The sequence below is a fragment of the Bos mutus genome, chromosome 8 (genome assembly GCF_027580195.1).
Source record: "Bos mutus isolate GX-2022 chromosome 8, NWIPB_WYAK_1.1, whole genome shotgun sequence".
Lineage (NCBI taxonomy): Eukaryota > Metazoa > Chordata > Mammalia > Artiodactyla > Bovidae > Bos > Bos mutus.
In genome coordinates this window covers 16,893,613-16,920,246 of record NC_091624.1, presented here as the reverse complement: position 1 = coordinate 16,920,246, position 26,634 = coordinate 16,893,613, and the positions used below count along the sequence as shown (strand labels likewise).

The window sequence follows — 26,634 nt, the reverse complement described above, 5'->3', positions numbered from 1 at the left end:
GGCACATCAGGTGGTCTGGTATTCCCATCTCTTTCAGAATTGTCCACAGTTTATTGTGATCCACACAGTCAAAGGCTTTGGCATAGTCAATAAAGCAGAAATAGATGTTTTTCTGGAACTCTCTTGCTTTTTCCATGATCCAGCGGATGTTGGCAATTTGATCTCTGGTTCCTCTGCCTTTTCTAAAACCAGCTTGAACATCAGGAAGTTCACGGTTCACATATTGCTGAAGCCTGGCTTGGAGAATTTTGAGCATTACTTTACTAGTGTGTGAGATGAGTGTAATTGTGCGGTAGTTTGAGCATTCTTTGGCATTGCCTTTCTTTGGGATTGGAATGAAAACTAACCTTTTCCAGCCCTGTGGCCACTGCTGAGTTTTCCAAATTTGCTGGCATATTGAGTGCAGCACTTTCACAGCATCATCTTTCAGGATTTGGAATAGCTCAACTGGAATTCCATCACCTCCACTAGCTTTGTTCATAATGATGCTTTCTAAGGCCCACTTGACTTCACATTCCAGGATGTCTGGCTCTAGGTCAGTGATCACACCCATCGTGATCTGGGTCATGAAGATCTTTTTTGTACAGTTCTTCTGTGTGTTCTTGCCATCTCTTCTTAATATCTTCTGCTTCTGTTAGGTCCATACCATTTCTGTCCTTTATTGAGCTCATCTTTGCATGAAATGTTCCTTTGGTATCTCTGATTTTCTTGAAGAGATCTCTAGTCTTTCCCAGTCTGTTGTTTTCCCTTATTTCTTTGCATTGATCGCTGAAGAAGGCTTTCTTATCTCTTCTTGCTATTCTTTGGAACTCTGCTTTTAGATGTTTATATTTTTCCTTTTCTCCTTTGCTTTTCACTTCTCTCCTTTTCACAGCTATTTGTAAGGCCTCCCCAGACAGCCATTTTGCTTTTTTGCATTTCTTTTCCATGGGAATGGTCTTGATCCCTGTCTCCTGTACAATGTCACAAACCTCATTCCATAGTTCATCAGGCACTCTATCTATCAGATCTAGGCTCTTAAATCTATTTCTCACTTCCACTGTCTAATAATGGATTTGATTTAGGTCATACCTGAATGGTCTAGTGGTTTTCCCTACTTTCTTCAATTTAAGTCTGAATTTGGCAATAAGGAGTTCATGATCTGAGCCACAGTCAGCTCCTGGTCTTGTTTTTGTTGACTGTATAGAGCTTCTCTGTCTTTGGCTGCAAAGAATATAATCAATCTGATTTCGGTGTTGACCATCTGGTGATGACCACGTATAGAGTCTTCTCTTGTGTTGTTGGAAGAGGGTGTTTGCTATGACCAGTGCATTTTCTTGGCAAAACTCTATTAGTTTTTGCCCTGTTTCATTCCATATTCCAAGGCCGAATTTGCCTGTTACTCCAGGTGTTTCTTGACTTCTTACTTTTGCATTCCAGTCCCCTATAATGAAAAGGACATCTTTTTTGGGTGTTAGTTCTAAAAGGTCTTGTAAGTCTTCGTAGAACCATTCAACTTCAGCTTCTTTAGCATTACTGGTCAAGGCATAGACTTGGATTACTGTGATATTGAATGGTTTGCCTTGGAAACGAACAGAGATCATTCTGTTGTTTTTGAGATTGCATCCAAGTACTGCGTTTTGGACTCTTTTGTTGACCATGATGGCCACTCCATTTTATCTGAGGGATTCCTGCCCACAGTAGTAGATATAAACTCATCTGAGTTAAATTCACCCATTGCAGTCCATTTTAGTTTGCTGATTCCTAGAATGTCGACATTCACTCTTGCCATCTTTTGTTTGACCACTTCCAATTTGCCTTGATTCATGGACCTGACATTCCAGGTTCCTATGCAATGTTGCTCTTTACAGCATCGGACCTTGCTTCTATCACCAGTCACATCCACAGCTGGGTATTGTTTTTGCTTTGGCTCCTTCCCTTCATTCTTTCTGGAGTTATTTCTCCACTGATCTCCAGTAGCATATTGGGCATGTACTGACCTGGGGAGTTTCTCTTTCAGTATCCTATCATTTTGCTTTTTCATACTGTTCATGGGGTTCTCAAGGCAAGAATACTGAAGTGGTTTGCCATTCCCTTCTCCAGTGGACTGCATTCTGTCAAATCTCTCCACCATGACCTGCTGCCTGTCTTGGGTTGCCCCACAGGGCATGGCTTAGTTTCATTGAGTTAGACAAGGCTGTGGTCCTAGTGTGATTAGATTGACTAGTTTTCTGTGAGTATGGTTTCAGTGTGTTTGCCCTCTGATGCCCTCTTGCAACACCTACCGTCTTACTTGGGTTTCTCTTACCTTGGGCATGGGGTATCTGTTCGTGGCTGCTCAAGCAAAGCTATTGTAAATAATGCTGCAGTGAATACAGAGATGCACGTATCTTTTCAGATTAGTGTTTCTGTTTTCATCAAGTAAATATACAGAAATGAAACCACTGGATCATACAGTAGTTATATTTGTAGTTTCCTGAGGAACCCCCATACCATTTTACATACTGGCTGCACCAGTTTGTGTTTCCACCAGTGGTGTGCAGTGGTTTCTTTTTTCCCACATCGTCACCAATACTTGTTATTTCTTATCTTTAAGATTCTTGTGTAAAAATCTGGGTTATTTATTTTCAGTCTATCTTTCCTCTTATAAGGAGTTTTATGTCTTTGCATTTCCTTATGAACACCAGTTCAGCTTATATGTTTTATCATGGAAATTTCTCTTTTTATTCATTTCTGAATCATTTGTACATTTCCTTATGATTATGTCTTTAAAATAGCATTATATCAAGAGCTATTCTAAGTTTGAAAATGGATAGATTATTTTTTATTCTCCTAAAATGCCACAGATTCACCCAACCCTATTTCAGCTCTCCTCTTCTCTGAATGGATGGGAGCCTATTCTCCCCAGGATCACATAACTAATTCTGACCAATAAAATGTGAACAGAAACAATATGTGACATTTCCAGGCTGAGGCAGTGAAAAGTCCTATTTCATTGCATAGTTCTCTGGTCTTGTTCTCTTGAATGGTAAAGGTGGAGGCCTTTGTTGAGATGGTGGAATTACGTAATGAAACAATCTTTATAGATGAGAAGGAGAAACAAACTAAAATGAATTTTGTGCAAGTAAGAAATGAACTTTTGTTGTTTAGTGTCACTGAGATCTTGGGGTTTCTACCTCAGCATAGACCTGGCCTGACCTGATGAATACAACCTATTTTTATTGTTTCTGTCAACAGCCTCATGCTGCTAAGTCACTTCAGTCGTGTCTGACTCTGTGCGACCCCAGAGACGGCAGCCCACCAGGCTCTGCTGTCCCTGGGATTCTCCAGGCAAGAACACTGGAGTGGGTTGCCATTTCCTTCTCCAAGGCATGAAAGTAAAAAGGGAAAGTGAAGTTGCTCAGTCATGTCTGACTCTTAGCGACCACATGGACTGCAGCCCACCAGGCTCCTCCATCCATGGGGTTTTCCAGGCAAGAGTACTGGAGTGGGGTGCCATTGCCTTCTCTACAACAGCCTCATGATCATTAGTAATTCCTCCTACTAGTTAGCTTGCATATGGTAACAACACAGTGAAACAAAATACTCAGTACTGGGGAAACCCAGCAGAAACTTCTCAGAACCATCAGTTTACTGAAGTGGCTGTATTCATGTGTCAGCCCTCCTGTGTGCGAAGATGGTGTTCCCATTCATTCATGCAGTCACATTTCCCAGGCGTCCTATTGGTGCAACACTTTGTGCTGAGGTCTCTCAATACCTTCTGTAAATAAGAATGTGCAATGGGAGAAAACAACAAGCATTTCTGAAAGTTTCAAATAAGAACAAAGCGGGATGGCTCCAAGCAGATGCTCTTTCCAGTATCTACAGCCTTTGGTTCCCAAAATCGCTTCATCACTCATCTCCCTCCCTCCTGCCATGATCACGGCTCATTATTGAATTTCCCTTATTTTGATCATTTCCATAATTAGCTTGTGTTTTGTGAGTTTCGTTTTTAGATAACAGCCCGACTGCCGCTCTGATTTGTGCAGTTTTTGCACATGCTATTGTTTGCACACACGTTTTGGCCGGGACCTCATCTGATGAGCCATTTGTTAGTTCTGATTGAGTAGGTCACTTGTGGGCTCAATTAACCACTTGCCCTTCATCTGATGGTGCAAGTGGCCAATTGCACCTGCAATTAGCTAATTATAAGGATTTGGTCATTTCCATAGGCAATTTTGCCTTTATCTAATTGTGGGCTGAACCAGATTCCTTTCATCATTTGAGCATAGACCAGCCAGTGTAGGCAGAAGACGATGACTCTTGATGAAGGTAAAGAAGCAAAAAGGAAATTATAATTTTTTTTGTTCTGTTTTAAATTTTTGCCTATGGTTTAAAATTTTTTAATTATGATAAAATACCTTTAACATAAAATGTACCATCTTAACTGTTTTTAAGTGTACAGTTCAGTTGTAATAAATATATTCATAATGTTTTGCAATCATCACTACCACCTATCTCCATAAATCTTCATCTTGTAAAGCTGAAACTTCCTTCCATTAAACTGTAGTTCAGTAGCTTCCCATCCCCTCCCCACCCCCCAGCCCCTGGCAACTACAATTCTACTTTCTGTCCCCATGATTTTGACCCCTCTAATATTTCATATAAGTGGAATCATGCAGTATTAATCTTTTTTGTGGCTGGCTGAGGCAACTTTGAAATTTTATTCTTTAATGTTGTCCAAGGTAGGCAAAACCCACAGATTAAATGCCTGGAATTTTTTCTGTTCAGATTAGAAAGATCTTTATGTGAATGTTTAAAAAGTATTTTGCGTAATGGGTATTTGTTTGAAACACTGTGTTTAACAACACAAGCTTTGGGAATTCCTGTGCTGTGTGTGTGTGTGTGTGTGTGTGCACATACACTTGCTGAGGATTTATGTATTGCTTGGTGCAAAAGTAATTGCAGTTTTGCATTGTTGAACTTTGCTGTTTGCTATTGGAATACATTCTTAAATAAATGTGGTTATGTTATACATCATTTTAATGTGCATTTCTCACTTTACGTTTTTTGCTAATGACTACTTGCTGTGTATTTTATATTTGTTTTAGACTAGGGGAATGATGTTAGACAAAAACCAAATTTGAGCGATCAACAACACATTTGGCGCAGGAACTGCTAATGAATGTACAGTACAGAGGTGGTTCAAGAAGTTTTGCAAAGGAGACGAGAACCTTGAAGATGAGGAGTACAGTGGCTGGCCATTGGAAGTTGATAATAACCAATTGAGAGGATCATCGAAGCTGATCCTCTTACAAATACACAAGAAGTTGCCGAAGAACTCAACGCTGACCGTTCTACAGTTGTTCGGCATTTGAACGTATTGGAAAGGTGCCTCAAGAACTGACCACAAATCAAAAAAATCGTCATTTTGTAGTGTTGTCTTCTCTTACTCTATGCAACAACAGCAAACCATTTCTCAACTGGATTGTGACATGCGACAAAAAGTGAATTTTATTCCACCACCAGTGATGACCAGCTCAGTGGTTAGACTGCAGAGAAGCTCCAAAGCACTTACCAAAGCCAAACTCACACCAAAAAAAGGGTCCTGGTCACTATTTGGTGGTCTGCTGCGCGTCTGATCCACTACAGCTTTCTGAATCCCAGCGAAACCATTCCATCCAAGAAGAATGCTGTGCACATCAATGAGGTGCACTGAAAACTGCAATGCCTGCTGCTGGCATCAGTCGACAGAAAGGGCCCAGTTTTATTCCATGATAACGCCCAACCGAGTGTTCCACAACCAGCGTTTCAAAAGTTAAATAGATTGGGTTATGAAGTTTTGCCTCATCTGCCATATTCATATGACCTGTTGCTAACTGACTACCACTTCTTCAAGCATCTCGACAACTTTTTGCAGGTAAAATGCTTCCACGATGAGCAGGAGGCAGAAAATGCTTTCCAATAATTTGTCAAATCCCAAAGCATGGATTTTTATGTTATAGGGATAAACAAACATTTCTTGTTGGCAAAAATGTGTTGATTGTAATGGTTCCTATTTTGATTAATAAAGATGTGTTTGAGCCTAATTATAATGACAACTGAAACTGCAATTGTTTTTTCACTAGCCTAATACATGAACTCACTCTAAGAATTTGCACTCCTGATCTGAAAGAGCTGAAGATACAACAGAACTTTGATCAGACTCTCTGCAGAGAAGTTGTAGGGGAAAAGAGGGCTCTGAACTCAAGAGGAGAAGGGCAAGTTTATTATTTCTATCTTTTCAATAAATGCTTTACAAATGACATTTAGTGGGTTGAATTGTTCATGCAAGAACCACAAAGCAGAACTGGGAGGTACTTTTTTCTTCTTCTTTACTTAATACCAAGACAAAAGAACTACAGACATCTGAGAACCCCTCCTCTGTCTGTAATACAAACTGTAAACAGTTGAGTTCTTCCCTTCTATTAATAGCAAATGATCAGGACATAGGCAACAATCAAAGCACTTACTGTCCAGATTTCTCATCGTATATGTATAATCTGTTGGAATCATAGCCACCCAGTCAATTTCCACGGCCCATCTGTTAGGACATTGAAATTGCTTTATTATACAGAACCTGCTCACAGATTCTGTGGATTCAGTGAGGAATATTTACGGAGTGTCATCTGAGATCTCAGAGGTTCCATAAAACACTTAATTAACATACAAAATCCACTTCAGCTAAGCCTATACCTACTTTCTGAATATCAGTTACTGATTTGATTACTCCTGAGGCTCAGGTTGGCGAGGGGAGAAATCGCAGAAGCTTCTGGAAAGGAAGCTAGAGGAAAAGCAAGGGGGGCTGCCTCTGACAGCTGCTATTTCCCCCCAGGGCGTGAGAGCTGGTGACCGGTTCCACCAAGGAATCACAGAGAAAAGGTCTATAGAATTTTTTTTGTTTGTTTCTTCATCTTTTTGTTTTGTTAGTGATAAGCAGGAACACCACCTTGCCTTCGTGACCAGTTGTTTGTGTCATCATGATTTGCCTGGTTTTTCTCTACCACATTAGAGCTGTGTTACCTTTGGTAAGTTATTTAACCTCTCTGGGCCCTTCTTTTAAAAAGATGATGGTGTGGGCGGGGGAGGGGGGTTCAGGATGGGGAACACGTGTATACCTGTGGCGGATTCATTTTGATATTTGGCAAAACTAATACAATTATGTAAAGTTTAAAAATAAAATAAAGTTAAAAAAATAAAAATAAAATAAAAAGGTGATAAAGTCTCCCTGATGGAGTTACTGTGATGATTGCATGAGATAAGGTATGGTGGCGTGTCTTCCAGCATTGTCAGGCCACGGAGGGCTTAGATCTAGCCCTTTAAATGGAGAATTATTATTCAGCATGTTGTTGTTGTTCAGTTGCTCAGTTGTGTCTGATTCTCTGCAACCCCATGGACTGCAGCACGCCAGGCTTCTCTTTGAATAGAGTAGGTGTTGGAAACATAATGTTAATTGACTGGTATTGATGGTGGGGTTGCATCAGCAGTAGTAAAGATGCTTCTATAGCTTTGCACCTTTTCTGTGCACATGATCTCATCTCCATTTAATCACTTTTCAAGGGTTTACGGCAGTTTCCACGTGTATCTCCTCCCTGGTGGTGTGTTTGCTGCCATGTCCGCAGGAGGGCATTTGCTCAGGGCCACTAGCCATAGGCCAGCAACTGCTAACACTGAATAGTGCCTGGAGCCTGTGAGATATTCTAGGGCAAGGTAAAGAAAAGGCTCCTCTCCCTGCTCTGTGTCACATTCCTTGCCAGGGGTGCCCATGCAGGGCTGCATGAGACTTGATTGTGAGACTTGACATTTCACAGGCTTTTTTGAAGACAGTTCGTTAGGTGTTTCCTTCTGCCTCTTTGTTTCAGATATGGTGAATCCTGTGGGGGCTGTGCTTGGAAATGACTCCAAAAGTCACCACACTAGTCTCAGAATGATGGTGTCTCCACTGAGTGGCTCCTTCTTCCCTCAGCTCTCTCCCTTAAACCCTGCTTCAAGAAATCACCTGGCTTTCTGCCCCATACTCATCAGACACATCTGGACATGTCTGAACCCACTTTTGGGCTCAGGCTGAGACCATTATCTATCTATCTATCTTACTATTTTATCTGTTTATGCATCTGTCTAAAGTTCCTATAGTGTTTGGTGCACAGTAGAAACTTAAAACATAAATCTCTTTCCTTGGCCTGGAAACCGCATCATGGATTGCTTTTCAGTTTTTCAAATCATTCTTTCTCTCAGTTATAGCAGAATTCTCAAACTTAAGTGTTTTGAATCCTGATGATGGAGTCAGGTTTATCATGCTCAATTACTCTAATTACTAGTTCTATGAAGGCCTAGGACAAGTTTGAACTTAGTGTACTGTTTAAAAACATTTCTTCCTGAAGACACAATCGGTTCTTAATAGTTCCCCTAATGTCATCTTATGTCTCAAACAAGATGACTATAGAGAAGCCTTACAGTTTCTCCCAGTTTACCTTGAGTTTGGCTGAAGTGACACTTGACGCCTTGATGGTTGACAACAGAAAAGGTTTATTTCTCACTGGCTTGCTATGTCCATCTTTGGTTGGCTTTGATTCCAAGTCCTCATCATGCCAGGATGCAAGATGATGGAGCAGGTCCCCCTCTCTGGGGACCTCCCAAGTATTGGGTTGGCCACACAATTCATTTGGATTTCTGTAAGATCTTAAGGAAAAACCCAAACGAAATTTTTGGCCAACCCAGTATATAGATCCATCGTGTCACTGGTCCAAGACATTGAATAGTTTTTTAAGCAGAAGAATAATGTTGTGAAGTCTGAGCTTGAAATGATCATTCTGATGCCAGGATGGAAAGAACATGCACGGAAGAGTAAGAAACTGGTCGCCGTGGAACCAATTACAAAGCGTGTGCTGAGGGTTAGGAACACCTACTGAAAGTTGTTTCCAGCCTGATGGAGCCACGAGGCTCAGAGAGGAGAGAACTTGCATCCTTACTTCCAGACAGTCTATTAAAGAGAGAGAAAGGCCTGCCAGATCAGTGACCAGTTGCCGTAGTGACGGGCTGGCTCCTGGAATGCACAGTGAATGCGGGGCACAACACAAAAACCCAACAAAGCCTCCTGGCTTGTGGAAAATGACCCGCCACCCCAGAAATACCTTCGGGTTCTTGGAGAGAGAGCATTGCTGCCAGCCTGGGGCCTGCAGCAGGACGTCCGCATCTTAGCAAATTAATTTTTGTCTCTTTGCACCTGTCAGTAGCCCAATAATGTCCTGCTAATGTTCCAGTTTTGTTTGTCCCAGGGCTTGCTCTCCATCGGATGAACAACTGGCGGTTATGGTGGAGAGGCACAGTCTTCAAAATATGTACAAGGGCTTTATTTTCAGGAAGCTGGCCGGGTCATCTCCTGAGGGGATATTTTTGGCTTTGCCAGCCATTTCCCTGAAGTCACTGTTGGTAGATACAGACGTTGAAATTTTAAGAACAAGGCCATGACTTAGGAGGAGGGAGCTGAGGGGACTTAGGTATTTAAGTAGGCCCTTTGTCCTCCCTGCCTGCCTCCCCGCCTCTCTCTCTGGTTCACTAAGCAAACTAGCCTTGTCGCACTGCCTTGATCATTCTCCTCACAGCCCCCTGGAGAAGAATGAGCGAGCTGTGAGAGATTTATCTCCAGGCTGGACGCTCCTTCAACTGTGAGTGACACAGTCAAAGAAAGGCTGTCAGTGCAGTTCCCGAGGTGGGGCTGCAGCCAGCGATGTACAGACCGTGTTGGAGGGGAGAGATCCCTCTTGGTTGCCCAGCCCTGTCCCCACAAAAGCAAAGAAGGTGGCCTGGAAGAGAAGGGAACCTTGGGAGGGGCAGAGCAGAGAGAGACCATCATGTAAATCATTTACTTTGGTTCTCCCCGCTCTGGGAGCCAGGCTGCAGCCACATCTGTGAGCCTTCAGCTCAGCTCAGTGTGTCTCTGGTGAGAAGACTTCTCAGATTTCAGGAGCCCTGCAAGGCTTTGGAATGCTTGCCAGTGAGGAATTTGAACATCAAAAGGTTCAAAGGTGGTTGGAAAACCCAATCCTCAAATTGTCGGGAGCAAAACATGTCTTCCCTGTCTTCTTTTTATGACTTTTATAGTGACAACCCGTGGTCCTAAGAATGCAGGGGAGTCACAACATTTACCTAGCAAGCCTTTTCTTCTGAGGAAGCCAGCCCTCTGCAGCATTATATTAATTTTTACGAGCTGGGGAAGAAGGGAGGGCAAGTGGTTATTTTATTTGGAGACACAGAGCAGTTTTAAGTGATATTCATAATGGAACCTTGTAAATCTCAGGCGTCAAGGTTCAAATATGGGTCCCTTTGCACTTGACTTATTTTTATTTGGGGTCCAGATGAAGTACATTTCTAATAGATGGGACAACACTTCCTGCCTTCAATCAGAGATAATACTAGAGACAGCAAGTTACATTTCAACTTCAGATAAATATGCTGGCAGTAAAATTTCACCCATTCTGGCTTTAAAACATATTATGTCCAAGGTCAATTAATTTTCCTTGCAACTTAAAACCAATCAGGACGATGAGTTAACATCAAAGTTTTTTTTTTTCCACATGAAAATTTATCCTCAATCAGTGTTCTTTTTTTCCTATGCTGTTTCTCAAAAAAAAGTGCATGCATTATTCAAAGATTAGAAAGAAAAGAAAGACTGGATTAGCAGTGGGACATGACAGTGCACCAAGACATTTAAAATAAGTTATTCCTAAATGGATATGTACCATCCAAAGAAGCTATCCACAGCATCTGTGACCTTGAAATTTAATCTGAGGTTCTACTATCGAGAAAAAATGGCTGAATGAGCAAGTCTTAGACGAATGCATTTCACTCAATAGCTATTTCCTGAAGACCCTTTGGGAAGGTATATAAGAAAAATAAGATATAGATCCTGGCCTTGGGGAGATTATAGCCCGGCCGGGGGGCAGTTAGCCCCAAGTGGATGATGATATGTAGCTTCCTAAGCTTTCTCATAGCCTCAGTTTGATTATTTATAAAATTAAAATGAAAACATCTTTTTTATCTCCCTCACTGACTAACTTTGCGAAGTAGGAGAGTGGGGCAGGGGTGAGGGGGGAGGGTTGGTGTTTGGGAAGAATTTTGAATACTTGTAAACCATCAAAAGCCTCTCTCTGGTCATTGATAGTTGTATTCTACTTTTAAAACCTGACAAGGAGTCTTTCTGTGAGTTGCCAGTGTAGCACCCTTATGAGACGTGCCCCTTATATTATTCTTTTTCTGTGGTTGCTTAGAAACGATAATAATCTTATTTTCCTGGCCCTGACTCTTCTCTTCTCCTCTGTTGATTCAGAGCTGCTGTATCTGATGATGTGTCTGTGGTCTGCTCATGTGGCACTTTGGGTGTGACACATTCTCTGTACAGACTTCAAGCTATATATTATCATATTCATCGTCTCATTTAGGTCTCACAGATACTCTATGAGGCTCACTGCTCTTCTTTCCTGTACGAGGAAACTGAGTCTCAGAGAGGCTAAGAAATGGTCTCAAAATCACAAAGCTAGTAAAAAGCAGGGTCTCAAGTGGTCTGCTTTGGTGTCAGTTTTCTAGGAGGTGAGTGGATCTGAAATCAGGTTCCAGTCCTGAGTTCTTCCTGTGACTCTCTGAGCTTCTCACCTGGACCTATCCCTTGGCTATTTTAGCAATCCACATCTGGTGCCCAGACTCTGACCAGGCTGTGTTCACAAATCTGGGATACCTTGGGGTGATGCAAAGCCAGATGACCTGGGTCTGCGTCACAACTCCATTCTTAGTAAGCTAGGCTCTAATTTCCTCATTTGCAAAATCGTGATGATATCATGGATCTCATTTGAGAATTCAATAAGATAATGTATATTAGAATGCAGTCAGAGTACCAGGCGTTTTGTAGTAGGTGCCCAGAAATCTGAATATGAATCTGAATTCTGATTCCAGTCTCTTTGGGGATCTTCCCAGAACCACTGTGTCCTGTGAACCAGAGGGGGGCCTTAGGGGTGTTTTATGATATATTTGGTAGCATGGAATCCCAGCTTCCCTAGGGTTTCTTATGTACACAAGCTCCCAGAAGATAAAGTAGCTTCAAACAAAATATTTCACCAAAAAATACCTTAGAGTCCATTTAGTTCAGTGGTCTTCTAAATTTTTTTTATTAGTGGATGCCTATTTTAAAACAAATTTGAGAAAGAATCGTGTTATGCAAAACTGACACAAAAAAGATTTTTTTTTGCATGACAAGTTGCTGGGGGCCCAAAGGAGGCCAGCTCAGACTCTCATCAAAGACCTCCCTTTCCAAACCCTGAGGTTTTTCAGAGCAGGGTTTGAAAACCACTGATACTTTTAACAATCTTACTTTGAAAATAAAGAAACTGAAGACCAGGAAGTGTTACTTATTAGAAAGAATCCATACATTTTAACATATAAAAGGATCACCTGCAACAGCTTGTCTTGGTCTTTTTTATGTTCAGTCATATAGTAAGAGAAAAATGGGTATGTTCTATTTCTCTTTAAAAGGAATTTAAAAATTATTTTCTATCTCTGCTTTTTTGGAGATTATATAATAGTGACTGTTCACTTTGGCTAGAGAGGAGGAAAGAATGGAATATCTGGAAAAACTTCTGTAATTCTTTTTCAAGAAAAAAAAAAAAAGTGGTTACTCAATATGTATCAGAAACCTGAAAATTTTTCTTGCCCTTTGACTTAGTAATGTCTCTTAAATACAAAAAAAGTATGCACAAATGTTTATTACCACATTAACTGTATTAGAATAAACACTGAGCAACCTATTCTGTAAACAATAGTAGAATGGTTGAGCTCTATGAAATATCATACCCCAATTCAAATGGACTATATACATGAAGTGCTTAAGGATAAAATTGACAGTATGTTCAAGATTGACATACTGAGACCTACAAAATGTTTCTGACAATAATTAAATGAGTTAAATAAAGGAGAGATGTACTATCTCAGAATCAGAAGTTTCAGTGTTATTATTATGTAAATCCTCCAAGTTGATCAGTAGATTCAATGAAATATTAATCAAAATCCTAGCAGACTTTTTAAAAATTAGGTTAGTAAAATGATTTTAAATTTACATGGAACTGCAGAAAACAGAATGGGCAAAGCAATTTTGAACCTTGACCCTTATATCATATACAAAATTAACCGAAAATGGATTCAAAATCTGTACCTCAAAATGAAAACTATGTGATTTCCAGAAAAAAAAATAGGAGAAAAATCTTTACAATGTTGAAGCAAAGATGTCATAGGACATAAAGTGCACTAACTTAAGACAAAATGATAAATTGGAATTTATCAAAATGGAAAAGTTCTGCTCTTTGAAACTCACTAAAGTGATTATCAAAAGGCACATCAAAGATCAGTGAAACTATTCACTGATACATATATGTAAGAAAGAACTTGTGATACATGAAAGCTCTTATAAATCAATAGAAGGGAGGCAAGCAACCCAATTTTTTTTTTAAATAAAATATTTGGTCACACATGCAAAAGATACATAAATGTCTATAAAGCATGTAAAAATATGCTTAACATCACTGGTCATCAAGAAATATAAATAACACCACAATGGACTATCACTACACATGCCTCAGAAAGACTAATATTAAGGGACTGACAATACCAAATGTTGGATAGACTATGAAGCAATTAAACTGTCATATATTGCTGAAGGAAATGCAAAATTGCACTGTCATTTTTAAAAAAATTGGAAATGAGAAAAATATTATGAGAAAATAAAATGAGAAAAATAATAATATTGCTTATATGTGGAATTGAGAAAAATGGTACATGTGAACTTATTTGTAAAGCAGAATAGAGTCACAGCTATAGAGGACAAACTTAGGGTTACCAAGGCAGGAAGCAGGGTGGGATGAATTGGATCAGGATTGACATATATACACTACTATATATAAAATAGGAAACTAATAGATAACTACTACCTAGCACAGGGAACTCTACTCAGTGCTCTGCGGTGACCTAAATGGGAAGGGAATCTGAAAAAGAGTGGATATATGTATACATATAACTAATATAAGTTGTTGCACAGCAGGAACTAACACAGCATTGTAAAGCAACTATACTTCAATAAAATTAATTTAAAAGATAAGCTGAGAGTTTCTTAAAAGTTAGATATTCACTTATCTTACCACTCAGCAATTCCACTTCTATTAATAGTTATTTACCCAAGAAAAAGGATAACATACATCCACAAAGTAACTTGTACGAGAGGTTCAGAGCAGCTTTATTAATAATAGCTGCAGACTGGATACAACCCAAATGTTTATCCATAGGTGAATGAATGAATAATTGGTTGAATAGTTACACAATGGAATGCAATCTACCAATAAAAACTATGAAATTTCTGATACAAACACTGGTAAGGATAAATCTTAAGACCCATGTGCTGAGTGAAAGAGGTCAGACACTGAAGTCATGTGCATACTGTACAATTGCATTCATGTGAAGTTCTAGAAAATACAAAAATACATACTTACAGAAAGCTTATTGGTGGTTATTTGAGGTCAGAAGCAGAAAAGATTGACTATAAAGGAGCAGAGGGTAATTTTGAGGATCAGTGAAATGTTGAGTAACTTGACTTGGATGATGGTTTTATGAGTGTACCCATATTGATGACTCATTGAGTATCAGTTCAGTTCAGTCGCTCAGTCATGTCTGACTCTGCGACCCCATGGACTGCAGCACACCAGGCTTCCCTTTCTATCACCAACTCTGGAGTTTACTCAAACTCGTGTCCATTGAGTCAGTGATGCCATCCAACCATCTCATCCTCTGTCATCCCCTTCTTCTCCTGCCTTCAATCTTTCCCAGCATCAGGGTGGGATGCTGAGTCAAATGAGTCAGCTCTTCCCATCAGGTGACCAAAGTATTGGAGTTTCAGCTTCAGCATCAGTCTTTCCAATGAATATTCAGGAACAATTTCCATTAGGATGGACTGGTTGGATCTCCTTACAGTCCAAGGGACTCTCAAGAGTCTTCTCCAACACCCCATCCAAAAGCATCAATTCTTTGGCACTTAACTTTCTTTATAGTCCAACTCTCACATCCATACATGACTACTGGAAAAACCATAGCTTTGACTAGATGGACCTTTGTTGGCAAAGTCACGTCTCTGCTTTTTAATATGCTATCTAGGTTGGTCATAACTTATCTTCCAAGGAGCAAGCCGTCTTTTAATTTCATGGCTGCACTCACCATCTGCAGTGATTTTGGAGACCCCCAAAATAAAGTCTGTCACTGTTTCCATTGTTTCCCTATCTATTTTCCATGAAGTGATGGGCACAGATGCCATGATCTTGGTTTTCTGAATGTTGAGTTTTAAGCCAACTTTTTCACTCTCCTCTTTCACTTTCATCAAGAGGCTCTTAAGTTCTTTGCTTTCTGCCATAAGTGTGGTGTCATCTGCATATCTGAAATTATTGATATTTCTCCCAGCCATCTTGATTCCAGCTTGTGCTTCATCCAATTCAGCATTTCTCATGATGTACTCTGCATATAAGTTAAATATAAGCAGGGTGGCAATATACAGCCTTGACGTTCTCCTTTCCTGATTTGGGACCAGTCTGTTCCATCTACAGTTCTAACTGTTGCTTCTTGACCTGCATACAGATTTCTCAGAAGGCAGGTCAGGTGGTCTGGTATTCCCATCTCTTTAAGAATTTTCCACAGTTTGTTGTGATCCACACAGTCAAAGGCTTTGGCATAGTCAATAAAGCAGAAGTAGATGTTTCTCTGGAATTGTCTGGCTTTCGGATGATCCAATGGATGTTGGCAATTTGATCTCTTTTCTAAATCCAGGTTGAACATCTGGAAATTCTCGGTTTATGTACTGTTGAAGCCTGGCTTGGAGAATTTTGAGCATTGCTTTGCTAGTGTGTGAGATGAGTGTAATTGTATAGTACTTTGAGCATTCTTTGTCATTGCCTTTCTTTGAGATTGGAATGAAAACTGACCTTTTCCAGTCCTGTGGCCACTGCTGAGTTTTCCAAATTTGCTGGCATATTGAGTGTAGCATTTTCACAGCATCATCTTTAGGATTTGAAATAGCTCAACTGGAATTCCATCACCTCCACTAGCTTTGTTTGTTGTGATGCCCACTTAGTGCCCACTAAGGCCCACTTGAGTTCACATTCCAGGATGTCTGGTTCTAGGTGAGTGATCACACCATCGTGATTATCTGGGTTGTGAAGATCTTTTTTGTATAGTTCTTCTGTGTGTTCTTGCCACCTCTTCTTAATATCTTCTGCTTCTGTTATGTCCATACCATTTCTATCTTTTATTGTGCCCATCTTTGCATGAAAATTTCCCTTGGTATCTCTAATTTTCTTGAAGAGTTCTCTAGTCTTTCCCATTCTATTGTTTTCCTCTATTTCTTTTTCCTTTATTTCCTTGGAGTACAGAATGAAGCGGGGCAAAGGCTGATAGAGTTTTGCCAACAGAACGCACTGGTCATAGCAAACATCCTCTTCCAACAACACAAGAGAAGACTCAACACATGGACATCACCAGATGGTCAATACCGAAATCAGATTGATTGTATTCTTTGCAGACAAAGATGGAGAAGCTCTATACTGTCAGCAAAAACAAGACCTGGAGCTGACTGTGGCTCAGATTATGAACTCCTTATTGCAAAATTCAGACTTAAATTGAAGAAAGTAGGGAAAACCACTAGACCATTCAGGTATGACCTAAATCAAATCCCTTATGATTATACAGTGGAAGTGACAAATAGATTCAAGGGATTAAATCTGATAAACAGAGTGCCTGAAGAACTATGGATGGAGGTTTGTGACACTGCACAGGAGGCAGTGATCAAGACCACCCCCAAGAAAAAGAAATGCAAAAAGGCAAAATGGTTGTCTGAAGAGGCCTTAAAAATAACTGTGAAAAGAAGAGAAGCAAAAGGCAAAGGAGAAAAGGGAAGATATACCCATTTGAATGCAGAGTCATTGAGTTTAAGTTATACTTAATAAAGAGAATAAAATGTCTTATTTTAATGTGAAAGATTTTAATCACTTTAAGCAATAGAATCAAGATACAAACATTGTGGGCATAGTCTGATTATAGCTTTTTCAAGTATGCATAAAATAATGATAATACAACAAAAATCTGTTAAGGGCAGTGATTATATGACCTTTTTCTACCCAAATATTTTTCACTGGGCTTTCATTTTAAATTTAAATCATTTCACTAATGTCACTCACAAAAAGAGTATCTGCTGATACACATCAAAGACATGAATCTGCAAATATTTAGAACCTTTTTTTGGTGAAAATGATGCCACAGTAGTAGCTGCAAAATTAAAGAAAAGAGGAAACAGATTTTTATTCAGCAAAGTTGGATTTTGAAAGGCCTTTTTTTTTTTTAAAGTATTAGCAAGGAAAATGTCTTTTAGACTTTATGTTTTAGGCATATAAACCAGATTCTAATGAATTATCATTATAAATGTGTTGCTTTCAATTCAGTTTGAAAGCTTGTGGGTTCCATTCTTGTCTTCAGAAACCCAAATAGCCTAGGGACATCCAAAATTTAAGGGGAGAAAAGTATCAGTTATAAGTAAGTCACAGGGATGTCACGTACGCACAGGGAATATAGTCAGTAATACTGTAATAACTTTGTAGTGTGTAATCTATGAAAATATTAATATCACCCCAAACTATTATAATATTATAAGTCAATACATTTAAATGTTTGACAAATGAAAAAGAAGAAACCAAGATCCCTCTGTATTGCAGAGATAGGATTAAATGAGGAGATTTGTTTTCCCATGAACTTTATATTTCATATTATATCTCATCTCAGGGCAATTTATCCAAATCCTCCCCATCCAAGGACTGTTGTTTAATGTCTGCTAGGAACAAGCACTTTAAAGTTTTGCAGAAGAGCAATATGAAAACGTTATTATCAAGAAATATATATATATATATATACACACACACACACACACACGTATATTTCCAGTAAAGAATGTAAATTTAAGTTGCCCATTTTAAGTTTTAAAGTTTTGGGTATGTAAAAATCTCAGCGGCATAGCAAAATGTAATCTTTGGGCTGTGTAACTTCCTTCAATTCACTCTATTTATGTAACTACCTAGGGTTAACATCAAGCATATTTTTTTGAAAACGTCTTCTAATTCCAGGTTTTCAATTCAACTGAAAAAAAAAAAAATCAAAGACACCTAAGAACATTTCATGAGTTTAAAAGTTTTCTTTTCTTGAAATAAAAACTACTGCTGGAGGTCTCTCCTCCCCTATCTTATCAGCTCAACTACCTAGTGTGATTTGAATCACCCAAACCTCAGTTTTTATAAAAGTGGGGGAGAAACGGAACAGAGAAACCTTTAGTAAAGTAGGTTCCTTTGATCCTTTTCTGCTCCTTATGAAAACTCACACTGTATGTTTCACACATTCCCAACAAGGCAGGATAATGAAGCACATGGGACGTCAAGACTTAATTCCATGTCTGTTTCTTTCTTTAAGAAAAAAACACACATGCGTTATGGGCCAAGGGAAGAACAGTACAACAGCTAGGAGCTAGCAGTAAGAGCAGTTGTGATTGCCGAGTTGGGAGATATCATTAAAAAGCAAACTGGGGAGCACCAGTTTAGGATCTGAGGAGATTATTGATTCAAATCCGTTAAGGCATTCTTCAAAGGACTTTTTAAAAAGTTGTATTGTCTGAGGAGTTTGGGAGAGTGTGTGTGTGTGAGAGAGAGTATGTGTGCATGCGTGTGTTTTCACAAGGGAGGAGATGAGTGGTTGGGAGGGCCTTGTCTACCTCAGGTACAGGGTGATGAGCTGTGTGTGTAAATTGTGATTACCTTGAGAGTCAATCTGAGTAAAGAACAGGTAATTGCATCAGAGGTTTTCTGGGTACTGATTTAGCTTTCTGGTTCCCTGATAATTCAGCCTCATGGCTGCAATCAAGGCCCTCCATGAGTTAGCCTTTCCTCTCCTTCTTTACCATCTCCTTCCATTCCTGGAGCTCCAGTGATGAGCTCTTGCTGTCAACTCAGACTGGGCTCGGATACATGCTCACTTACCAGCCAAGTGACACTGCTGGGCTACTGCTGCTAAGTCGCTTCAGTCGTGTCCGACTCTGTGCGACCCCATAGACAGCAGCCCACCAGGCTCCCTCATCCCCGGGATTCTCCAGGCAAGAACACTGGAGTGTGTTGCCATTTCCTTCTTCAATGCATGAAAGTGAAAAGTGAAAGTTAAGTTGCCCAGTCATGTCCGACTCTTTGCGACCCCATGGACTGCAGCCCACCAGGCTCCTCTGTCCATGGGATTTTCCAGGCAAGAGTACTGGAGTGGGATGCCATTGCCTTCTCCGCCAAGTGACACTAGATGCCTCCGTTAACTTCATCAAGCCTCAGTTTCCTCATAGATGAAACAGGAATGATAATATCCACAGCAGACCGTTGCTGGATTAAATTAGATCGGTGCTCAGTGTGGGTCAGCTGCATTAACTCTCAGACATTTTAATTCAGTAATTATTTTTGGAAGGCTTCTTCTACATTAGGTATAGACACTGTTCTCCTTCACATCTGAACAGGAGGCACATCTGCTAGTTTTGTAGAGCTGCTGTAACAAAAGGCTATAGACTGGGTAGCTTAAACAACAGGAATTTATTTTCTCATGGTTCTAGAGACTGGAAATCCAAGATCAGGGTGCCTGCAGGGCTGGTTGGTTGCTTTTCTCCTGAAGCCTCTCTCCTTGGCTTGAAGATAGCTGCCTTGTTACCGCGTCCCACCTGGCCTTTTCCTTGTGCTCAGTTTCCCTGGCATCTCTCTCTTTTCTATAAGGATGCCAGTCACATTGAACTAGGCCCCTACTCTATGGTCTAATTTTAACTTAATTGCTTCTTTAAAGATCTGATTTCCAAATACAGTACATTTTGAGGTCCTGGGAGGTTGGGACCTTTCCAATAGGATTTTGGGGAGACACAGTTCAGCTTAGGTAAGTCAAACTCTGCTTTTTCAAGCAAAGTGTAGCACTTCTCTGCCTGGTGATTTCTCTCATACTCAGCCCAGTTTAAATATCTTTTCCTCTGCAGAGCTTTTTTTGAACTCCTCTACACAGCCACTCATAATTCCTTAGATACAGTGTGTTATAACAAGTAGTGTACTGTATCCATCCCCTCTAATACACACACACACACACACACACACACCGTGTATGCATATATATCCATCCATTCATGTATGGATACAAATACATGAGAGAGAGATGGGGAGGGGGGATTAATGGTCCACGTCCCAAGTCAAAATGGAAGCTCCATGGGGAAAAGGTCTATTTTGATCACCAGTGCATGCTCAGAGCCTAGAATGGTGCTATGATGTGGTAAGTGCTGGCTTTCTTATGCTTATCAGCTCAAAGATCTGAAAACTCCCTTCTAATGCCAGCTCCTAAGAGCGAGGACTATGTCTGCTTTTTCTTCCTGCTCTCTCTAACTTCCTCAATAAATTTACTGAACAAAATGAAAATGATGAAGGCTTTTACAGGCTGACATTCAATTTTTTGGAAATTATTGGTGCGGACTAGAATTGGAAAAGTAAACATGCTTGTTTTGATCCAGAAGGAGGGACATACATCTATCCTTTTGATTATGAAGACATAATAAAAGAGAAGAAGGGCTTCTGAGTAAAAACAGTGAAAGGAGTTTGGGGCCAATTGCTGACAGTGTATTTCTCTCTTTGAGATTTTCTTTCTGCACACAAACTTGGTTTGATGGTTTTGACTGACTTGACCATGCCTTGAGGCAAAGAAATATGATAACTATGTACCTAGGGGTGGATTAAGACAAAATAAAGGGCCATCACAGGGCTCTCTCCAATTCTGGCTTTCCACAACTCCCTGTGGGTAAATCCTATAGCTTACACCTGTCCAAGGCTGCAGAAACCTAGACCGTCACATCTGTCAATGGCTGCCCAAATAATTAAAGCCATCTGTGCCCGGAGTCCCAGCACTTCTCTGATTCAGTACACAGCTCCACAATTTTGCCAATAAGAAATAACGCCAGAACCATTATGGTTAAATTTTTTTTTTTCAATGAAAGGAAAAGAAACTAAAAAGATAAATTCTCTTTGATCCCTTCTTGACCCCATCAACAAAAGGTTCCATTAAATACAGCAGCTGAGATGTTAGTCAAGTCTTCAAGATGGAGATGCTAAATCTCCAGATCGAGTTAGAGGTCAGCGCCTGCGCTGGCCTGAATTGCTGTGTTCAGTACAGGGAATCCAACCTACCTGCTTTCTTTGTGCATCTAGTGATGAATGTGTTGACTGATTGGAATGCAGCCAAACGCTGTTTCATGTTGAGCCTTCTCCTCAGGGTATTATGAGGCCGCGCAGGGCAGCAGGAGACAGAACAATGCATGGTTAAGAGCTCAGGCTCCTGAGTCAGACACTACCAAATGGGGCTCCAAGCCTTGTCACTCACTTGACTTGGGCAAATTACTTGGCCTCACCACATCTGTTTCTTCATCTGTGAAATGGAAATGATAGTAATATCAACTTCGTTAGTTATGGGGAAGATTGCCTGTGAAAGTGCGTGTTAAACATTTAACAGACTACCTGGCATGTGGTTGGCATGAGGTAGTTGGTAGTTACCATAGTTTTCATTATTGTGGTGGTCATGACTGCCAGGTCATACAGTCCCCCAGCTTTCCATTGACTTACAAAGGATACCTTGGGATGGGCTTGCAATTCTCTTTCACATTTGATAGGAACGCTCTATTGTTCAGTTGGACTTGCTGACTGATAAAGTCTCCGGGATGAGGTGACTGATACAAGTAGTTCAGAACCACCTGGCCTTTGATGAATCAATTAGGAAACAAACTTTATAAGATACTTTGTATCTGCCAGATGCTGTCTTAGGCCCATTTTCTCTCCAACTATTGTTTAATCTTCAGGAGAAAATTATGAGGTCTCCCCTCTTCCATAGGTCAGTCTACTGGCTTTCCAGGGGTCACAGACGTAACACTGACAAAGCTGCAACTGAGTCGTGGTCATATATTCTTTGTCTGCCCAGAATCCCTTCAGTTAACCTCCATTGACCCATTTTATTAAAAACCAATTCAATACCTTTGGTTTGAGTGGGGTTAAATCCATTTTTTCCTGAGAGGATGGTGAAAAAAAAAAAAAGACCCAGGATGGACCAATCCTACTAGTTATAGAGACTCTTATGATATGGAAGATTTATTCCTCAGGGACTCACACTGAGGGAAAGAGGATATCTTTTCCTCTTGAGGTTGCATGATAGTATATCCGTGGGAACTTGGAGAACTTGAAAAATATATATGACCACTTGCCTAGAGTACACTGAAAAATAAAGACGACAAAGAGAAGAGGGGAAGAGAGGGTGGGGAGAGAGACAGAGATGTCTCAGAACATTTTTTGAACCCCTGGATGCAAACATGCCTGAAAGTAGTTATGTAAGGCAATAAATTCTCATCATTTTAGGCTTGTTTGAGTTGGGATCCTGCTAATACGGTTCTAGCTAACAACTGATTCTGTGGAACTCCATGCTGCTGTATCACACCACATTAGAATATTATATTTGAACAAAGGATTTTTCTTTTTATTTATTTATTTTTTTTGCAAATGGATTTTCTACACAGCTGCCTTACTTGGGACCAGTAATATTATTCCCTAAAATAGTTTGATTTAGCTTCTGTATTTAAATGCATATATGTCCATAAAATGTCTGCATATTTTAAAAGCTTGTTTAATTCATCACTTTCTTAAATTTCAAGTTTATTTAGCAGTGAAACAGCTTTACAATTTGTAAAAAAAAAAAAAAAAAACAAAAAACTAGCTTTATAGCTTTTTTTTCCTTTAGGTAGCATATAACATTGGCATTGAGATAGCTCTAGTATGGTGGGAAAAGTATTAACTTTGGTATCCAAAGACACATATTGGGCTGTCAACTCTGTGCCTCTGCAGTTGTGTGAACTTGGGCAAATTGCCTACCTTCTTGGGAACTCAATTTCCTTATCTATCAGCAGATAATAATAATATCTATTTCATAGATTAATATAAGAATTAAATAAGATCATGTTTGTGAGACAGGGCAAGAATGTTTATTCTGAATAAGTTGAGCTTGTTATCTCATGCCATAACCTCAGGTTTTATGAATATCACTCAATAATGATGATTATTGTCCTCTTTGGAAAATTTTATTTTTAATTATAGGGATGTATAAAGAAAAAAATCACCCATACTCCTTCCTCATTCCCCTCAAAATAGGTCACTGTCAACATTGTTGGAATATTTGTGCCATATCTTTCTTCAGTGTCTGCACATATTTATTTTAAAATTTACACAAACAATAAATATACCAGTTATAACTTAAATTACAGATTAAACCATGGCCTCCTGATAACTCATATCCCCATACTAATGTCCTCCCATTAATACTAAGAGCATAGTGTGTGATAAATTTGCCTGATGAAGAGTTTCTCTTTGTAATTTTCAAACATATCTCTATATCTGGCAAAATATGAAATATTGGGTTCTGGATATTTTTGCGAGTGATCCATGTTGATATGTGGAATCTACTTTATTCTTTGAACATTTTTAGGAATTATTTGTGTTTATGGGATTGTATCAGTCCTTTCCTTTGTGGTTAAATATTTCTAATTTTTTCATATTATATGCCATATTGCATCAGATATTTTGTATGTATGTGTATGTCTTTGTCCAAGACTGGTATGTAGCAAGAAATTGCTGGGGGCCAAGGGTGAGTAATTTAATATATACCACCATTTTGCCCTTCAGATTTATTGTACCATTTCAAGGTCCTGAGCAGCTATGTTTGACTCTCTACTTCTCCCCTGACCCCCATCCCTTGCTTGTCTACAATTGATGCTATCAAAAATCTTTGCCAAACCAGTAGCAGAATGGTGATTCATTGTTATTTTAATTTATGTTTTCTCATTCATGATGAAGCAGAGCCATTTTTCATTTTCAATTCTGATTTTATTGTCTATGATTACCTGTTCATATCATTTAAGTCATATTTTCATTGACTTTTTGACATTTTCACAGATATTTAAGGATTATTTGAAAGCTTCAGAATCTTATCCTTGGTCTGTTCTATATCTCAGTATTTTACAACTGTGACTATTTTCTCTCAGATTCTCTCCTGTCTTTGTCTTTAGTTGGAATTCAAATTTCTATTATTTTTTATTTCTATTTTTGTTACATAACTGATTTTAAGAAAGTGTTCCCAGCTCCAGGGTCTGTATTGTCCTTGATTATCTTGGCACAAAATTAGTCTTGCTTTCCCAAATCTGTATTCAACTTGAATTTATTTCTGCCCATTAATAAGACAATTTGGGGGAATTCCCAGTCTATACCATTGATCTATGTGCCTCTTCTAAAAATAGCACCAGACTGTTTTAAGTACTGTGGCTCTGTTGTATAACTTGATTTCTGACATGTCAGATGGATAAAAATGATTTGTATTGTATTTGTAATTTTTATGAGGCATAAAGAAAAGGCATTCTATTTAATGAGCTCAGTTCTGTGCTGGTGGAGTGGGGGGATTCATATTTGATCTCATATTATCCTCACATCAGCCATGTGAAGGAAGTGGTATTGACTGACTCTCATCGATGGGAAAACAGAAGCTCAGTGGAAGTACTTCACTCTCTCAGAGTCACGTAACTTGTGAGCAGTCGAGCAAATATTTGAGCTCATGTCTGTCTGACTCTAAAGTTCTGTTCTTTGCCTGACATCTCCCACATTCCCAGATCCAGACCATCCTTGTGGAAAACTGTAATAATCTGCTGATTCCTTTCCTTTTCTAAAGTTGTATTATTTTGCAGATAAGATCCTTAATATTGCAGGAAGCTGAAAGATGAGGCTGTGCTTTAATCAGCTATGTTTAAGTTATGGGGAGGATAAGACAGATAAGGAGAAGCAGAGCCCTTAGTGAAGCTGATCAACCACTTCTTGTTTTAAGGAATAATGCAACCCTGATCCCACCCCCACCTCTTAGCTTCAAATTTCCTTAGTCCCACTAATTAGTTCCAAATGTTCTTCAGTCTTCTGCTGTCTTCTCCTCCTCTAGACAGAAACCTAATGCCAGCAGTGGGCAGCAAGCCTTCCCTTTGGCCTTTGCTCCTTATGGCAAGGCCGCTGCCGTCAGCAATTTGTAAATCATGGACAATTTCAGCTGTCACACACTCTTGGATTTGACTGTGATCCCTCTCCGGAATCTGGCGTCTCTTGTACCAGTCTGCCATTTTCCTACGTGTGCTCCCTTCCTGGTGTTGCAGTAGACAGGAATTCAGAACAGACCTTGGACTGGTGCTGCAGAGGCTTCTGGCTACAGATTGCCCACTTGGGCTTTGAAATAGTTCCACTTTTTACCTGAGAAGCAGGTAGCTAAATTTTTCAGCTTGTTCACTTTGTCGTGGAATAGGAGAAGTCTAGACTTCCCCTTGTCTCTTTGAAAGAAGAATGAAGACCCGTCTCTGTTGATTTATGATCCTGGAAAGAGGAGAAGGGCATAAGATAAAAGGAGAGATGAGGAATGCTATGATAAAGTGGGTAACACCTGAGGAATCTCTCCCGCTTGGAGACAAGAGAGATCTTACAGACTACTGAAGACAGGCAGGTTTTTTTTTTTTTCCTGCCCCAAACTCATAATGTGAACTACATTTACTCTGACTTTTCCATACTGAGGTCTTTGATAGTCCACCAGGTTTGCCTGAGTTGGTAGCTAAGTCTTAAGGAGAGATTTCTGAACACGAAGAAGCTTTTTCTTCAAAGCAAGTGTCTTGGTTCCCTGTCCTGTAGCGTGAGGAAGGCTGATGAGTAAGAACATGTTATCTATTGTTAGATAGCAAGTGAATTCTGGAGAAGGTAATGGCACCCCACTCCAGTACTCTTGCCTGGAAAACCCATGAACGGAGGAGCCTGGTGGGCTGCAGTCCATGGGGTCGTGAAGAGTCAGACACAACTGAATGACTTCACTTTCACTTTCATGCATTGGAGAAGGAAATGGCAACCCACTCCAGTGTTCTTGCCGGGAGAATCCCAGGGACAGGGGAGCCTGGTGGGCTGCTGTCTATGGGGTCACACAGAGTCGGACATGACTGAAGTGACTTAGCAGCAGCAGCAGCAAGTGAATAATTGAAATGATTACATATAAAAAAACCAAACAGTTCACAGAGAAAGAAGTTTATCATTCAGGCTTGACCTGACTTTGGCCTGGCCAGTTCCTTTTTGCTATTTGATATCTTGAGTAGTCCTTTTGCAACTGAATTCTATGGAACACACACATGGAGAGAGAATATGGGGCCGCAGCAGTGGTAAGGGGAAGGAAGGAGGTGGGGAAGTGAGGAGAGAAGAATTACAAGACAGACTACATGCCCTTACTTGCCAACCTGATTTTGGAACAGCCAGCCATTAAATGCACTGATCGCACTGTCTTACTGCTGAATTCCAAGAGATCGTGATCACATCACCGAGCAGACTATTTTCTTTCACTCAGAATATTAAAGCCTAAACTTAAGAAAGATTAGGGACTCACCACATAGCAGTGTCTCTGAAACACTGTGTAGCTGAGAGTTGC

At 39.9% G+C, this 26,634-nt stretch overlaps 1 long non-coding RNA gene across 3 annotated transcripts in view; it reads left to right on the top strand.

The window, feature by feature from the left end:
- LOC138988953 (uncharacterized) overlaps positions 1-26,634 on the top strand; it is a 153,030-nt gene that overhangs the window by 54,618 nt on the left and 71,778 nt on the right. The window contains exon 3 of one of the 3 annotated variants that reach the window (XR_011465224.1): positions 5,070-6,634. The exons of the other annotated variants lie outside the window; for them this stretch is intronic. This is a non-coding gene — a long non-coding RNA (uncharacterized lncRNA). Of the gene's footprint in view, positions 1-5,069; positions 6,635-26,634 lie in introns of those variants that run through there. 3 annotated transcript variants of the gene reach the window in all.